The sequence below is a fragment of the Triplophysa dalaica genome, chromosome 24, assembly GCF_015846415.1.
Source record: "Triplophysa dalaica isolate WHDGS20190420 chromosome 24, ASM1584641v1, whole genome shotgun sequence".
Classification (NCBI taxonomy): domain Eukaryota; kingdom Metazoa; phylum Chordata; class Actinopteri; order Cypriniformes; family Nemacheilidae; genus Triplophysa; species Triplophysa dalaica.
Genome location: NC_079565.1, coordinates 4,080,562 through 4,092,623, shown reverse-complemented (window position 1 = coordinate 4,092,623; position 12,062 = coordinate 4,080,562). Strand labels below are relative to the sequence as shown.

Here is a 12,062-nt window from a genome sequence, read left to right as displayed (position 1 = left end):
ATCTGCAGGTGTGCATTCCGTGGGTTTTAGGCAAGCATACACGCACAACGTGAGCGCATCAGGATGCGCTATTTGTCGTGACGGATTTTTGACGAATGATTTAGAGGAGTTCAGGAAAAATAATTTACCTAAACAATTCCCATGGCAGTTCTACATGTATTTTGTGTTGACACCCTGGAAGGGGGTTGGGGTGCGCTGTAACTCATTATCATTTAAAGAGACATGCACCAAAACGGGTTGAGGTGAGCATAAAAATGCAAGAAGTTCTGTTTACACAGCCATTGGGTGTTTTTAAGTAAAATATGTTCCAGACATTTCATAAAGACCCTAATAGATCATACCAACTTGTTGAAAGTGTTCATACGATGAGTCCTTTAAATTCCTTACATGACTGTATTCAGAGGTACCTTACATAATGAAGCGTTGTTATTACCTTAAAATTAGATATTTCTATCTGAATACACCGCGGGTCACGGTACATGGAATTGGTCAAGTTGTTTCTACAGTAGGCCTAAACGGACATACCGCTCCATAGAGTGGATTTCGTAAATACGTTATCTCCTTTGGCAAAGAAGCGAAAACATGACCACATCTTATGCCTTCGAAAGGGAGGGGTGGTGTGAGCCGGTGGTTGCAATTCACAACCTCACTGCTGGATGCCGCTAAAGTCTCCAAATTGCTCCTTTAAAGTAGCAATCAAAAAAGTCCGATTAACTTTAAAATATATATGTTTTGCTTCTAGACAAACTCCACAGTATTTTTCCAGCCAGTTAAGAACAACTTATCTATTTCACAGGACCAGCCACTTCATACGATAACGGGGCCTGTCTTAAAAATGTCTTCTGCAAAAAGGTCAACGATCCCAAATCTGTTTTTAACTTGCACCTCTCACAAGCCTGCGCGCTTCACCTCTACCTTCTGTAATCTCACTAAGTTCGCTTCCGTTTCCCCGATTTGGTGACTAACACAAGCCGTATTATCTTGTAGAGAAGCAACAATGCGTGTAAGCAGGAGAGAGAAGGCGTCTGGGGGCCGTGACTTGGTGAGGCTGAATAAAGCTTGATGAAGATTGAATAAGGGCCGGATCCCCAGACTTTGCCGTCGGATCAGAGACTTTAGGAAGTGATGAGGAGTTCATTATGCACGGTTTGGAATGGCAGCTATCAATCAGTAAATGAGCCATGTAAGCGAGATAAATTATTCTAATCGTACGTAGCGGCACCTTTAAGTGTCTCCAATGCAAATGGACCGAAATGGATTGCCTGGCGGACAAGTGTTTTCTCCCGAAAGCTGCTCTCAGTGTTTTTTTCTTTCCCTCCCACTGTGCTGATCAAATCTCCAGGGGCTGCTGTCATTTAGTCGGAGTCAAAATTTTCCCAGCAGCCCCCACACGGCTGGAGGTGTTGGCTGCGATTACCAAGGTAAAAATGTGCTGCATAATAAAAGCGATGCGGTTTTTCCAAAGGCCGATATCCACGTTCAGATCTGACACCAAAAATTCCTTGCTAGATTAGAAAATGAATATCTTATGTTTGTATTTGTATCGGCACCCAGAACATAATAACGATATAAAGGAATTAGCCCGAGCGGCAATGCATGCTGGGAAAGAAATGTTTGAGGTGACCAAACCTTTTTGTACTCTTAAATCAATATTAAATATTCATTATTCAATTTGTGATGTTTATAGTAATCATGGAATATTGATTTGTGGTGGCGGAATAAAAGTGTGGCGTTGCTGCGTCAGCTGAGTCGTGTTGTTTTCATCTATAAGGTTGAGGTTAAAGTTTAAACCACACTGCCATTTGCCCTGGTTATGATGCTGAGTCGACAGAACTGTGATGGGTCTCTCTCTCTCTCCCTCCACACTGTGATCTTTGCACCGTACCTCATACACTGAGTCTCATACCAAACAGCAATGTTGTCTATCTGATGCTAAACCTCACCGTGCGCGTCCCTAAGGCTCTCCATCACTCTATTTGAAAAAGGCGCATTGAGTTTTACAGGAAACACCATTACAAACAGCATGTTTAGCTCCTCTCACGCATGCCTATTTACCTTCAGGGAATTTTCCGTACACGTTTCTCTTTTTCCGTTGGCCAGAATGCACGGCAGTCCGAGCGGTCTCATTTGTAGTCAATGAACGAGCATAATTGCTGTGTTTCTGTTTGTCCTTTGGGCATCTGTCGGCTTCCGTAGTGCCTTTATCAAAGGCCCTCTTGTACTGAGAGAAATGGCAGGCTGTCTATTCAAAGACCTCCCTGCGGAGGGCCGCCACGGGTAGCGGAGGGCGAGAGGGGTAACGTTCACCTCAGGGCCTCTGTGAAATTCAAACAAACGCACGCCTCCATGGTGGCTCGCCTCAGACCGGCCAAATAATGGAGGAATGTTGTCGTGATCTATCTTGTTTTTGTTTGTGAAGCAAAAATTCCCAACAAATGAAGACGGATGGCTCTTCGTAGAACACAAAATAGTTTTTTTATTGAATAGTTATCTGATTCTTAACCCTCTGAAACCCATTACTCTTTAGTCTTGAGGTGTTTTACACTTTACTTAGTAAGAACTGATAAGTCCCCTGAGAGGAACCTGGAATCTCAACAAGACCAAATCACATTGACCAGGTAATAGATTCAGCCCGTATATGCTCACCGTTCTTTTTCTTGAAACAACACGGATGTCTTTAAAGCAGAGGCGAGGGTATCGCAGCTTTTTATCTCTCTTCTTTTAAGCGTATTAGACCAGCATCCCAGCAGATAGTATCAAGGTTCCTACTGTTAGACATAATAACATGGAAAAGAAGCAGGAGCAGAAGAGACGTACGGCTGCGACGGGAACATTTCAGGCTGAGTGTGTTTTTTTGCGAGTGGTGACACAGAATTGGTGTGGAAAATCTATCAAGCACAGATCCGGCAGCCATGACTGATTAGCGCGCATGATTAATTACGAGACAGATTGCTAAACGTTCGCTCGCTCCTCTGTTGCGTAGAGGTAAAGTGTCTCCGTGGACCGAAATGAAGACCCCTCCCTGCCCCCACAATCTCTCTCTGCATGTTCCGCCTTCCTTTGCTGTCTATATAAAGATCTTCTGGGCTAATCAGTCCTCCAGGACTCCAGCCCTACAACGGAGAATCTCTTCGCAGCTGTGCGCTGTCAGGGCACAACGTACCTTTCTAAGCAACCCTTCCGATAAACAGTGATGGAGAACGTAAACTGAACTCTTCAATATTGTTGTTATACATTTTTGGTTGTTTGGAAATGAATGCGCTGCGTTGCTTTGTTTTGAGAGTGCATAGTTTGTGTTTTGAAACAACAAATGTTTTTTTTCTAATAGTGAGGTTATGGGGGGTCGTACCATTGAGCTCCAGGGCACAAGAAATCCACCGCTGAGATGACGCGACACAAATAATTGTATTTCTACTTTGTTTATACAGTAGCCCTAAATGGACGAACTACTCTACAGAGCATGCTCCGTAAATACGTTAACTCCTTCTGCAAAGAAGCGAAAACGTGATGACATCTTGTCCTGTGTTAGCCATCTTAGTGCTTCAGAAGGGAGTGGTGGTGTGAACCATTGGTTGCACTTCACAACCTCACCACTAGATGCCACTAAATTCTACTTGCTATTAAGAATTATGGTTTATTAGTGATGGCGATAGAGGCAAAAGTATCGGATCACAGCTTTAAGCAAACTGTTTAGGTATATTTTGATATTTTCACAGAAAAACAAGGGGAAAGTGCTTTTAAATCTATAACAAAAAATAAGTCTGGTGCACACCTCTCACACATTTACATTTAGTCATTTGGCAGACGCTTTTATCCAAAGCGACTTACAGTGCACTTATTACAGGGACAATCCCCCTGGAGCAACATGGAGTAAAGTGTCTTGCTCAAGGACACACTGGTGGTGGCTGCTGGGATCGAACCAGCAGCCTTTGATTTACCAGTTCAGTGGTTTAAGCCACTAGACCACCATCTCCATACACATGACTGAGAGCTTCGCGCACAATCGTCCTAGATCCTCTCTCTCCATCTTTTTTCTCTACAAGATTTCCTTGGCCACTCTGACAATAAGGCAGGCCCATACCTTACCATTTTCATTAAGATAAGCCCACTCTATCTTTCTCTCCAGCGTCCTCATGCCTCCCGCAGAGCTGCGGGCCGAGCAGGGAGGTGGCGTGTGTACTGTAATTTATATGCATGCATATGGGGAATTGGCCCGGCGTTGATGGATGTCTCGTTCTCTGGCCGCGGCTCCTGCGGGCGTCTCTCGGGTTGCGCTCGTCTCAGAGGACCACGGCTTCAACAGATGGAGACACCGACAAACGAACACTTATAGGACGATAAAATAAGCATGAAAGGTGGCGACTTGAGATGCGGAGACGGACGGAGGCTGAGAAGCACGTCTAGGGTGTTATTGCTGAAATGGAGGCACTGTGCTTTTAGATTTCAAACCGGCTGCCTGATGGAGAGATATGGCATGGATCAGTGCATCCTCTCAGGCCAGAAATAGTACACGCTGGAATCACGGCAAACAGTTAGAAGATGGCAATACAGCCTCGGATGTACACACAAATAACTGCGTTTCCACAAGAGAGAAGAATCGCAGATAAGATCTCTTTAATATCGCAAGCGTTTCTCCTAGACAGCAGTGAGATAAAGAAAACTGAAGATGGAGACTCGCTTCTTGCTTCTCAGATTTCTTTCTAGACAAAAACACATTTTTTTGTAGTGACACGTAGCAACTTGTCTCAGCTAGAGCTTCAGAGGAGATCTCAACAATATCTCACAATTTGCTTGAATATTTTAGTACGTAAAATTCACCTCAAACACAAAAACATCAGAAACAAAGTTAGTACTAAAAGCAGTTATTGTTTATTCACCCTCATGCCGTTCAAATCGTTTGTCTGTCAAGCACAAAAGAAGATCTTTTGAAAAACGTGTCAGTGGTTTCATGTCCATAGAATGGCAGTCAATGGGGGTCAACGTTGTTTGGGTACCGACATTCCTCAAAATATCTTCTTTAATGTAAATTAATAATGAGAGAAATTTCGTTTTTGGGGGAACTATCCCTTTAAAGGGAACATATGTGAGAACTCCATTAAGTCCCATTAAGAGTTGCTTTAATATATTTTCATTGGATCATTTTGTTGTACACATCTGCATTTTCATGGTGTTCATGATTTTTGTCAAGCAGGAAATTTTGGAATTGAAATCTGCATTTGCATGCTACAGCATATTGACAAGCATAGAGAATAACAGATTCTAAATATGTACCATTTATATCTTATACTCTTAGATTTCAGGTAGTTTATTCTTACAACAAGAATGATTTTGTCTTAAGATTGTATACGATTGCCTCATCTGATGTTTAGGATTACTGTACTCCACAAAAAAAGAACAATTTTGCACGAGACACCCATCAGCCCCATAAGATCCAACGCAAACTTCCGATAAGAATAAGAGATTTAGCCCATGTTATCCTCCGTGTCACTCATCCTCTCTCACTCTTGAATACAGCCATCCGGAGAGGCAGTGTGCCTCTCTGACTCATTTTTGTTTTTATCTACACTTCCCCCATTTCCAAAAATAACCCTCCAAACCTGCTTATTATTGTTTCGATGTCACACGCCAGAGTGACAGGACGATTGGAGAGGCGAAAAGCACGACCCTCAGCTCTATTATTAAAACAGTTATGTAAAACACAGAGAGCTGCCTGAAGTGAGATTTGTTTAAGTAATCGTCTGACCTATGTGGATTAGTTTAATGGGATGTCACACAACAGTAAGATTGTTTTTTGGGGAGAAAAACAAATCCTTTTAGTGATGGGTCAGAGCTAGTGAGGTGGCAATGATTCTTGGAGCCCAATAGGTCTTGTGGCATCTTACAAACAATTTTTTGTTTAGTGAAACATATGTTTTATATATGATCTGGAATGCTTGTTTTATTGTTGTTCCTTAAATAAAAAAAAGACAAGGAAAAAGCCCCCAGTGACAACCAAACGTTGACTGTGACAAGACAAATGATTCAGAAAATGTCAAGTTACTCAAGAATTATGGCATATATTCAAGATATAACCTCTTTGTCGCTTTTTTACACATTTAACCACATCATTTTATTACAGAAATACTTTCAAAAAGAGCCAGAGGCAGTCTGGTGAGATGGTTTCCAATTGATTATCAGTGTTCTTGTATTTTGCCTTGCCATTTGTGACTTCAACATGTAGGAAGTTCTTCTGAGAAATACAGATTTACCCACACCAATTAAAATAAAACAGCTTTCGTCCAGTGAGTTATTTTTAATCAGTAATTTAATCCATGCAATTCCGAGATTCATCGTAAAGGCCAAAGCTGTGCGTTCAGACATATGTAGATGGAAGGACAGGAACACAAGAGAATGAAAGTGCTGCAGTGCCGGAAGACGGACACAAAATCTATTAAAATCCAATTCTAGAGGCTCTGCTGAGTTGCTGACCACACGGAAGATACAGTAGCCAGAGTCTGCGTGTTTTGAAACAATTTTCTTTGTTGAAACAATTTGTTCACACATTGAAATCTTTATACAATTGCACATTTCATCTCCTGAAAGCCGCTATGTAGAGAACTTTCTCATTACGTTGATTTAGGAAGGACAACCGATAGGACATTTTCTTCACGATTTGTTAGTGGTGTTCGCATTTAGGATACAAAATATTTTGCCTTGCCTACGCTTGTTAAAGTGGGTCTGTTTTAAACAGATGTGGTTAGAAATTATTCCACTTAGGTTATGAAAGCGATTTCTTTAAACAAATTATTCATACAGTGTATTTTTGGCATGCACGATATAAAGAAAAATTCTTGTTTTCATTATAGTCCTACTGAATAAAATAAAGAAACCCAACAGAAACCATCACAGAAATTCTAATGGCTTCATTTAAAATACCATTATAAACCAAAGTTTTCATCATTAAGACTAGTAGAAATGCACCGATACAAAAAAATTCACCAATGCCCATTCGTAATTTTCTTAAAGAGGGGATTTAACGCTGTTTCATGCATTATGACTTCTTCACACTTTTAAACGTGCTGGCTTCTCATGCTTAACCTTGTCAACTTGTTAAAAAACGAGTTGGATGTATGACGTAGTATTTCTGTGCTTGATACACACCCCCAGCACTCCAACTTGTTCCAGAAAGTTTTTTATATCGCTAGATCCCTGTTTCGTAACATGTATCCTATTCCTTTTATGATGCAACTCTCCCAGAAAAGCACAGCAAGGCGAGAGACAAAGCCCGCCCAGGCGCCAACAGACGAGCGAGACCCGCTTAGCTGACCTGTGGTTCTTCACTGCAGCTTCTTACTCTTGCGATAGAGAGAGAAGTTGAGGTGTGTTTGTTTGTACACGCCATTTCAGTGGATGTTATATAATCGGTGGATATAACGCTGGATTTGGAGATCGTTTGAAACTGATAGATTGTGCGGTCCCAGTGCTAACAGATGCCGGACCGCACGCATTGAGTGAAACTGAGTCATATGTCTATGTTTTGTTGGCAATCAGCGTGTACGTGCATAATGTAAATAACACGAAGAGATTAATGCGATGATGTGTTGTGTGCTCGTGAAAAAAAAAGGATGTTGTGTTTTGGGCAGGGATATTTTTTTCCTGACACTTGAGTCATATAGTTTTGTGGTCCCGGAGATGAGGTAAAAGTAAATGCTTTCCTATTTTCGTAAACCCTTCTGATATAAACCATGGTAGATGACAACCTATAAAGTCACACCTCCCGTTTGCTTGTATCGCACTCTTGTCGTGTTCTCACTTCACGTCGCTCACACCTCAGAAGATTTACCTCGATGCTTTGCTTAATTACTGGAGGCTGGTTTTGCACCTTTGGTAAAGTGTTGTGTGAGCCGAGATCCATTACTGTAACCTTGCAGTGTGTGGATGACGCTTCATCTGCTGAGGAAAGGCTTTCTCATCCGTGAGCGCTGGTTTGTTTGCGGACGCCATCATTTCTTCGAGGTGGTCTGAGGAGAGACGCCACATTGTGTGAGTAATGGAGGGTGTGTAGCCGAGCAACTTTTAAGATTACAGCGGGATCCCGGCTGGCCCGAAGCGGTGGGTTTAGTGACTTGTGTTGAGTGGGGTTTAAATTTAGAATTCATCTGTTCTCTTTCGGGCGTTCTTTCTTCCCCCTCCCTCTCTCTCCCTCTCTCGCTCTCTTCCTCTCTCTTCATTTATTATATAACCTAATTTGGCAGTGAGGACCAAAATAAAGTGCACTCTAAGGCCTAATTGCCACGGACTGCTTTTTCAGCAGTTCCCTCTTTCTCCCATCAGCCGAAACGTGACTTCGAAGGATGGCGGCAGGTGGGGGATCAGCGGAGAGATTAAGACGAAAGTGAAGCAAAACAGGACAACGTGGGGAAGCTGGAAAGAAAAAAGAGCAACGAAGGTGGTGTGCAAATTTGATTTCGCCCACTTCCGGCACCGCGCGCCCGCTCGGCTCTGCAAAAAAAGATTAGCGGCTAGTGGACTTGTTTCTATTTGAGGAAATAATCAAGGCCGCCTGCTCTGTGCTGCTTGCGGTGTAGCAGAACAGGAGAAGGAGCAAAATGAGGCCATGTTACATATTCAACCCCCCTTCACCGGTGCCTCCGGTGGCTACACGCTAGGAGAAGCGGGTGTCGACGTGCTTTGAGCGACGACAAAAAGCAAAAGCTTTGAAAACTCCCAGGACCCAACACCATCATCAGGTGAGGGTTTGCAGTAAGATGCACCAAAGTAGCACCGGTGTCACCTTAATTATTCTCTCACGGTAAACCGCAGCCTGAAACTTGCTTGATTACTACAGGGAAAGTTCCTCCATGTTGAATCGGGCAGCGGCATTTATTTTTAGCACATTACTTCCTTCGCCACTCCGCGTAGCGTCCCGATGAGAGCCGTTCTGTTGAAGAATTTGACACTTTTGCTCATTAAAAGTGGCGGGGAGTAAAGACGCCAAGCTAGTTAAGCCCCCGGGTGTCGCTCGCTGGACTTTCACTGGGAAGGCCACTGTCTGTATTTAGTGCACTAATGCGTCTATATTTAATATAATTTCCAACAAAATGAGTGCTGGAAAGGCTTGGATAGGGAAAGTGTTGAAAACAGCTAGAAGGATTGATGATGGAAAGATCGCGCACTCTGAGACCAGCTGGGATTTTTAATAATAAGGAGAGTTTTAAGGGGGTCAAAGTTGGGATGGTAAGCGTGGACCGGTTTTTAAATCTGGTTGCAGAAAACATCCTTGTTAGCCATTTAAAAAGTCAAGTCACATGTTTTTGGGGAAATACAGCGGTACTGCTCAAACTGCCATTATTCATTTGATATTTGATCTCTTCCATTATTTTTGTGACTGAGGTCGCAATGAGCCAGACATTTAAAATCGAAAAAAATCGTATGTAACTCAAAATGTGTTTCTACTGGATGATGGAAGATCACATAAGACAATTTAAGTTTTTCCAGTGGATGTTATTTTTCTCAAAGTGTAAAAGGTGCTTATGCTGTTGAACGGCTTGTTCTCGACAGTGCTGATGGCATCACATGATTAATGACTAGTCATATGATGTTAACATGTGTTTGCACGCGCACAGAATAGATTGCACATAGAACGAATAACAAATTAATATTTACTTTCTGCTCAATAAGCCGAATATGATATTTGTATTTTATTCTCATTGTTACAAGCAATACACATAGCAATCAATTGCACAACCGATGTAGGTCTTCTCATCCTTCAGCTGTCGCAAAAAAATGCACGCAACTCACGTTTTCAACGAATTCCTAGAAAATAATATCCTTCAATATGTGTAATCTAGACACTGTCATTGATAGTCACTCTCTGTAATCTGATCTATTTTTCGGTATTGCAGACCTTTGAAGTGCACTAGTGGGCTCTTTAATGAACCGTCCCGTCGAGAGCGCGTTCCTGACGCATGATGGGACCGGGGATTGATTATGGAGCACCAGGGTTTTCAATTGGTGCTATAATTGAGTTTGAATTAAGAAGGAAGGACACCTATTGAGGAAGCTTTGGATACACAGCTATTTAGAATGAGTGACATCCAGAAACAGTTCGATCCTTCAGATCAAGGCGAAGAGAGCGAGAAAGAGAGGGAGAGAATTATCCCTGGGGACTCCATCGCCTTCACGGTCTCCAGTGTAATTCTACCGGGCCGTCCTCCACATTTCTTTTCACTTTCCATTTCTAGATGAAAAATAAATAAGCTCTTTATACAGGCTTTCTCTCACGCTAGAAACCATCGCAGGAAGACCTGCTCTCCTGCATTAGACATCAGACCTCCTTCCTCTGTGAACACCAATATCAATCTCCATCCATTTAAAACATGCTTTGCTTTCGCCACACTTTTCTTCTGCAGAAGCTCAGAGGAGCCTCAAGTATTTTGAATCTGAGAGACTCAAAAGAGTCTTGATTTTTTGTAAGCAAATTTGGCTTGTGGATATGAAGGCGAGCAACGTTGTGTTAAATAACTTGATTGGCTGAAATATTACTTTACGTGACCAAAATTGGTTTGCTTAAAGTATCACCCAAAAATGAAAATGCTGTCATAATTTGCTAACCCTCGGGTTGTTTCAAACCTGTTTAAATTTCTTTAAGCTGCTAAACACAAAGAAAGATATTTGTAAGAATATTAGCAATTTACAGTTCTGTGACATCATCCGCTACCATTCTGGTCATCTACTTGTTCTGTTGAACACAAAGTGAGATATTTTGAATAATTTAGGAAAACAAACACTTCAAAGTCAACCACGAAAACCAAAATGTCCTGCTTAATTGTACCTGAAAGTACCTGACTCAATTTATAAATCATTATAAAAAGCAAATCGGTATGGCAAGGACACATTCTTTATGATTTTTGTATTTTTTATAGTTGCTCTACAACAGATTTTTGTTTATTTAAACCAGAAAATACACTCAGAAACAATATACGATCAGAAACTATTCACTGCAAAACCAAAATGTTCTTGTTTTCTAGTACAAATTTCTATAAGAGAAAATATAAGAAGTATGTTATGAATTATGAATTATTAAACGTTTATGCATAAAACAAGATAAAAAATCTGTCAATGAGGTAAGAAAAATACACTTGTATTAGGTATTGAAAGGAACAGTTCACTTAAAACCAAAAAATCTGTCTTCATTGACTACCATAGTACCATAGGTCAATTTTGCCTCATACATTTCTTACAAAATAACATATTTTGAAGAATGTAGGAAAGCAAACAGTTCTCGGGCACTTTTGACTACCATTGTCGTTTTCCGAACTGGAGGGTTCTGGAATGTGAGCAAATGATGACAATTTTTTTTTTTCATTTTAGGTCCCTTTAAGGAAACTTAATATAAATTAAATTTTTATTTTACATACCCCATTGCCTGTATTAAACATTTAAAAAATATATTAATTGTTTTTGCAGCTAAAACTTAATTTTTCAACATTTGTAACAAAAAACATCACATTAAAATAATGTACAACAGCCAATGCATATGACTCTTCTTTCTATCTTTCTTATACACATGCAACCGCAAGCAAACTTTAATACTGGAACCTGTAAAGTCTGAATGAATATTTATAAACCGCCTCACGCTTTGGCTCTCCTGCCGTGGCGTTTTCTTCACTTTAGGGGGCCTCGGGTTTGTTAGGGTCGCACCTGCACCGGCTCTCTCTGCAGTCATTCATTACAGGAGGTACAGAGCTAACGCGGGCTGCTTGACTGATCTATGAGCCAAGGGCAAAGGCTCTTACGCAAATAGATTCAGCCTATAGCCATATATCACATTAACTCCTCCGTAAGTGTGGAAGGATCCTATATGTCCTAGCAGATTTAACTGGAGTATAATATCCTCTTTGTTGTAGTTTTCCGTATGCCAACGTTCAAAAGTTTAGGGTCATTGATTCCAAATTTGTCTGCGAATATTAATAAAATAATCAAAACTGTGAAATAATACATATGTCATGATTGTTTTTATTTATATATTGGCATTTATCCTTCACATTTTATCAATCAGCTTCATATGATTTCACCATGAG

General features: G+C 41.1%; 1 protein-coding gene across 3 annotated transcripts in view; it reads left to right on the top strand.

Annotated features, from left to right (window-relative positions):
• Positions 1 to 12,062, top strand: part of lrrc4ca (leucine rich repeat containing 4C, genome duplicate a) — a 140,505-nt gene that overhangs the window by 101,783 nt on the left and 26,660 nt on the right. Inside the window, exon 1 of one of the 3 annotated variants that reach the window (XM_056740587.1) lies at positions 8,624 to 8,729. The exons of the other annotated variants lie outside the window; for them this stretch is intronic. The gene's annotated coding sequence lies outside the window, so the exon portion shown is untranslated. Of the gene's footprint in view, positions 1 to 8,623; positions 8,730 to 12,062 lie in introns of those variants that run through there. 3 annotated transcript variants of the gene reach the window in all.